The sequence below is a fragment of the Myotis davidii genome, unplaced genomic scaffold (genome assembly GCF_000327345.1).
Source record: "Myotis davidii unplaced genomic scaffold, ASM32734v1 scaffold3596, whole genome shotgun sequence".
NCBI classification, from domain to species: Eukaryota; Metazoa; Chordata; class Mammalia; order Chiroptera; family Vespertilionidae; genus Myotis; species Myotis davidii.
In genome coordinates, this window is record NW_006287263.1 from 2888 (window position 1) to 9246 (window position 6359).

Sequence of the window (6359 nt, forward strand, 5' to 3'; positions counted from 1 at the left end):
TCCCCGGCCTTCCCGATGCAGTTTGACACTCTGTTTGAGGCAGCTCTGCCTCTGTATCTATTATTGTTCAAAAGTTTATAATGGTCTCAATTATCCATGAATAAGTGAGATCATGTGGTATTTTTCCTTCATTGACTGGCTTATTTCACTTAGCATAATGCTCTCCAGTTCCATCCATGCCGTTGCAAATATTAAACGCACCAACAAATCTCTTCAAGGTTTCTTTGCTCAGTACATATCCTGCTCCTTCACTCATGTAACCCTACTTAATGTAGGGCTTAAATCTTCTCCCAAAGTAAATGGGTTCTTCAGGGCTGTGTTTTGAGAGAAGCCATCTCAAATTGTCTAGTATAACATATGTATCATCATCAGCTTTCATAAACCAATCAGCATCTTCTAGATAGTGATCATGAACATACTGAAAAGCTTTAATTGTTTTCCAGTATAGCTGGTCACTACCTTCTCTGGTTTCTAATCCCACAGCAGGGAAGTCTTTGTCTTCTTCTGAACTCATAAACAACACTTTATTACAGCACTGGGTCCATGTAGCTTTGACATGTTTAGCCTTTTTCTCTAGATTTTGAGGTCCTGTCATAACCCACCAAAGAATTTTAACCTTCTGATAGAGGTTTTCAGCGATGTCAGTGTTCTCATCTTTATGTTGGCTAGCATCTGCATTGAAGTTCCTCTGTCCTTCTAGATGATTCTCTCCATTATCATCTGAATGCCTAGCATGAGGATCATTTTGAAGAATCTTGGGTTGGGTGTCACCCTGTTCTCCCAGCAAAATACTAAATAGCTGAGAACATAAAACAAATCCAACTGCTGATCTACAGAGGAAGATTAAAAAATTCAGCCAAGATTTAGAGGCCATTTCCCAAAAGTGTATTTCTGACATCATCAGCGACTCCCTCTCTGCCCCCCAGGAGGAGCGGAGAGGAGAACAACACCAGATAGGCGACCTTCGCTCCACTGGGCAGCACAGAAGTGATCGTGGCCGCTAGCCAGGGCCGCCCACTGCCGCCTAGATTTCTCCCTGGCAGCAGCAGGGGCTGCCGTGGCAGCCAAGGGGGGCCCCGGCGCCCGCTCCCGCCCTCTCCCACCGCCCCACCTGTCAGTTGGTCCAGGCCGCGGCCCGCCTGTTTTAAAAGGCTTTTAGTTAGAGCTTTTATATTAAGTTTATTGTCCATCCCAAAGTAATTTTCATGTTTGGTTTGAAGTATATGTCAAAATTCATTCACAAATAAAACCACAGTTATGTAAACTATAATCTAATTTCTAAAATCTATGATGAGGCTATGTACAATTTTAACTTGAGAGATTTACATTGTGAATAGTGACCTGGAATGGTAGAAGTTTAAAAGAGTTCTTGAGGATGATTAAATTACCTGCCTCAGAATTCCCAAGTGGTTGTAAAATTTCTACTTCCAAAGCAACTTACATGAGTCTCAATTTCTTCATAGTCTTGGTGTAGCACTTTTCAATTTTAGCTCTTCTAATGGGTATCTCATTATGGTTTTCAAGTATTTTTATAATGAGATTTTGTTAAGTACTTTGAACATGTTTGGCATTCTCCATATTATCACTGACAAAAGGAAAAAAGTATAGACAAAATGCATGAGAATACTGATGCAGGTTGAGTAGACTTAGCATCTTGGAATCCATTCGGGGGCTATGGGGAAAGCGTTTGGGCAGAATCTGAGATGATTTAAGGTCAGAATTTAAACCTATGAATTTGTTATTTACTACTTGAATTTAAGTTTTTTCACAAGAAGGTGAGGATCTAGCTTAATAAAATACTATTCTCTTTTTTCTCTCAATCTGAAGCTTAATTATTTATATTTAATACTTAGATTTTTATTTACCTTAAAACAATAAATTATTAGCATTTCACAGTAACATTTAATAGCTATTAATAAGGCTTCATATATTTTAAAAGTGTAAACTAATGAAATATTTATACTTTGCCAAAGTTGGGATTGAAAGCATTACCTTCACATATACCACCTCTTTATCAGGTTCTCATCCAGATATCCATCTGCTGTTTTTCTTTTGTTAGAAGTTAAATAATACATTTTTCATGTAACACAATCAAGAACTAGAGAATTTGATATAGTTATAAATACTCAGAGCATGGGATCAAATGGCATGTGGTATGCGATAGAAACTGAGCCAATTTCATTTGAGTCCAGATGTATATAGCATCCAGGTTGTAAGAATAAACATGTTTTGTAATTTTTTTTTAAACAACCAACTGCATTTCTTATGTTTTTTAGCCTAATACTGACATTTCTGTACATGATTCCAGAATGCTGCTTTAATGAACTACATCGGAACAAGGAATTCCATACTAATATTCTGACACATTCGTCTGAAAAATATTCACATACCACTTCATGTCCTCTGTTTTCCTTTAAGTTTTATTTATTCTGAGATGTTTACCCTTATTTTACATAGAAATATAAAGAGAATATCAAATTCCCAAATCATATTTCTGCCTTTGCCAGAAACAATCATCACTATAAAAGAGAACCCCCCCCCCACAAATGATGATTGTGTGCTAGCTAGAGCATGAGAGGGCTACCATTTCTACTTCTTTTTTTTCCAGCCCTTTATTATTTTCAATTTCTAGCATCTATAATAATAAAAGTGTAATATGCTAATTAGACCAGACGTCCTTCGGGACTTCCTCCCGCTGGACAAAGCCCCAGTGGGCGGGCCGGTGGGGGCTGTGGCAGAGGCAGCAGAGGCCCCCAAGCTGCAGCAGAGGTGGTGGGCAGGGGCAGAGGGGGCCAAGGCCCTTGTGGGAATTTTATTCATTGGGCCTCTAGTAAGCTATAAAAATATGTTTACTGAACTGTGTGAAACTTTAGAATATAACTGAAGATAAATGCTAAATTATATATAATTTAATCTGTTTGCATAGAAAGCAAACTTATTATAGATTACATTTTCCAATATTTCACATACTTATCATCAACAGAAAACAACAGAGTTATCCATGGCATTAAACCAGCCCATGCCAATTATGTTATTTTATATTCTGCTTTCAAAGCAATAGTTCTGTAAGGAATCCAAATGAAAGCTCAATTCAGTAGCACTCTGTATTCTAAAGTGTTTGTTATGAGATCAGAAATATAACAAATGTGACATGAGGGTACAGTGTTCAAAGAAGAAAAATGGCATATCATACATAAAAGATGAGCTGATTATAATTAGTGAAGGCCAAATTATAGTGTATCCATAGATTTTATAAGAATACAAAAACATTGCAACTACCTAAAATAATATAATCAACACACTCTGAATTTACTGATTAATTTTAGCTAAGATTTTTAAAATTTTACATATTACATTTTACTACCACTAGCATCACAACCTGTTGCTCTGTTTTTTTTTTCCTAGAGAACTTGTCTTCTGTTTCAATTTATTGTAAACTAAAGTAAGATATTTATTGTCAGTTGGTAAACATGCCAACATGTACTGTACATAGAAATAGGAAAATGTCCTTGGAAAAATCATCATTTTTTGTTTAGGTAAAGAATGCCATTAATTTAGGTACAAATTTTTTATTTACATTACTTTAAGTATGAGACAAAAATAGAAATTTCTCACCTTTTTAATGATTTCCTTGGGCATGAGACCAGCACAAGGCTGGTTAAAAAATAAACTTTTCACCGAAACCGGTTTGGCTCAGTGTATAGAGCATCGGCTTGCGGACTAAAAGGTCCCAGGTTCGATTCCGGTCAAGGGCATGTACCTGGGTTGCGGGCACATCCCCAGTAGGAGATGTGCAAGAGGCAGCTGATCGATGTTTCTCTCTCATCGATGTTTTTAATTCTCTATCTCTCTCCCTTCCTCTCTGTAAAATATCAATAAAATATATAAAAAATACAATACAATAATTAAATTTTTCATTCATTTTCTACCCATGTAATCACAGATGCTATTTAGAAATGCTTGTGTGTGCATGCATGAATGTCTGTGCACATATGCATGTGTGCATGAGTGTGTGCATGGGCATGGGTGTGTACAGCATTCAAACTATATTCCCTTGCACCACTCTAAAATCTTGGTTTTAAGGATAAAAGTTTAATCCAAATATGAAACATGGGAATGGAAAAAGAAGAGTTAAGTTGGCTTCCTTCCAAATTACATTTAAGTTTCCCATCAAACTGGTATCAGAATTACCTTTCCTAACAAAACACAAATATTAATGGGTTAATCGTGCCAAGGTATAATAGAAAGTAGCTTAGCTTTCCTTGTGCTGGTCTTACATGCACTGATGTCTAAACTTCTAATTTCCCTTTCTTTGCCTCTTAATGACAACACAAGTATATCCCATGATTTTATGGTAACTTTACAGTAATAGAAGTGTCTTAATTTCAGGAATTATATAAGCCCAACCCATTCTATATCAAAATATTAATTTCTCCTTCCATTTAAATACCACCTTAACCTAGTTGACCTTTGGCCACACAAACAGCAACAAGGAAAATGATATGCATTGTCTATTCTTTTACTTTTTTTCTACTCAGGTTGTGGAGCCTAAAGCATTTACAATTTGGGACAGTGCACTCCCTTTATGAAAAATTAATACAAATAATAAATACAGAATTTGGTCCATGGCATCCCAAGAAGGCCTATGCACGTGAGAGGCTCTGAATTTGAACTTCATTAGCTTCAAGGTACATTCTCCCCTGCCTTCACCTAGCACTTTCTCTCTTTTTCCTCGTCCTCTTGGTTATTCAAGAATTAAAGCATAATGAGGAAGGTCTGGAGCTGAAGAAAGAACAGGTATTTTCACCAGGCAGAATTATTGCCAGTTCCTTCTTAGCTAGTACTGGCTGGTTCTGGCCCTTTGTCATGGCAAACATCCAAAATTGAATATTTATGAAATACATCCTTGGATTATTTATGAATCATCTCTTTCTATCTACCCAATCATATGTATGTTCTCTGATTAAAAACTAGAACTCCTGAGCTGACCTCTAGATTTTGCTGTCAGCTAGTGCCTCTGGCAGTACACTTTACTAGGTCCCCACCATGGCACACAAACTTTTTATTGGTGGTTGGTGGGGAGGAGAGTACTTTAAAAATGACTTCAGCATATTTGTTTCCCACAGTATCCATTTGACTCAAAGGAAAATAAACTCTCTTGTTTATCAAATTTCATCTTGCTTTTACTGTGTTTTTTCTTATCTTTGCCTCCCCAATGTAGGGATATGTTTGAGGCATCCTCCCACCTCCCAGTGTGAGAGCCAGGCTGCAATTTCTTTGCTACCAAGACTCTAGGGTGTGACAGGCCAAACTTTCCTAAGACTTCACAACATTCTCTACCCTGGTAGCAGCATGGCCCTGTCGATGGGTTTTGAGCTCAGCTACCCAAGGCCAGAGAGCAAGACTTAGTTTTTCATTTTTGACCCCAATTTTTTCCAATATCTCAAATATATTTAGAGGCTTATAATTTGCCTTAGAAGGCACCTCAAGGAAGAAAATTCTAACATCTATCTTTACTCATACAAATTTCTTTACTTCAAGAAACCCCATCTTCACCAAAATACCCTTAGCTTTCATTTATATAGATTGCAGGTGGGAAATGTGGGCTGGGTGAGTTTGGCTTTTTTTATTGTTTAAAGTATTACAAATAGTAGTACATATATCTCCTTTCTTTTCCCAATTGATCTTCCTCCAGCCTCCCCTACCCCGGCATATGCACTCACCCCCCTCCCAGTGTCTTGCGTCCATTGGTTATGCTTATATGCATGCATACAAGTCCTTCGGTTGATCTCTTACCTCATCCTCCCAACTCTCCCCAGCCTTTCTGCCGTAGTTTGACCATCTGTTCGATGCTTTTCTGCCTCTGTATCTATTTTTGTTCATCAGTTTATAATTTTTTTTATTATCCATAAATAAGTGAGATCATGTGGTATTTTTCTTTCACTGACTGGCTTATTTCACTTAGCATAATGCTCTCCAGTTCCATCCATGCTGTTGCAAATAGTTAGAATTCTTTTTTTTATAGCAACATAGTATTCCATTGTGTAGATGTACCACAGTTTTCTAATCCACTCATCTGCTGATGGGCATTTAGGCTGTTTCCAAATCTTAGCTATGGTAAATTGTGCTGCTATGAACATAGGGGTTTATATATCCTTTCTGATTGGTGTTTCTGTTTTCATGGAATATTTTCTTAGAAGTGGTATTACTGGGTCAAATGGCAGTTCCATTTTTAAATTTTTGAAGAAATGGCATACTGTTTTCCACAATGGCTGCACCAGTCTGCATTCCCACCAGCAGTGAAGAAGGGTTCCTCTTTCTCCACGTCCTCTCCAGCACTTATCATTTGTTGATTTGTT

At 37.3% G+C, this 6359-nt stretch overlaps 1 pseudogene; it reads right to left on the reverse strand.

The window, feature by feature from the left end:
• Positions 1 to 180: 180 nt before the first annotated feature.
• On the reverse strand, positions 181 to 1122 carry LOC102759280 (annotated as a pseudogene).
• Between the last annotated feature and the right edge of the window lie 5237 nt (positions 1123 to 6359).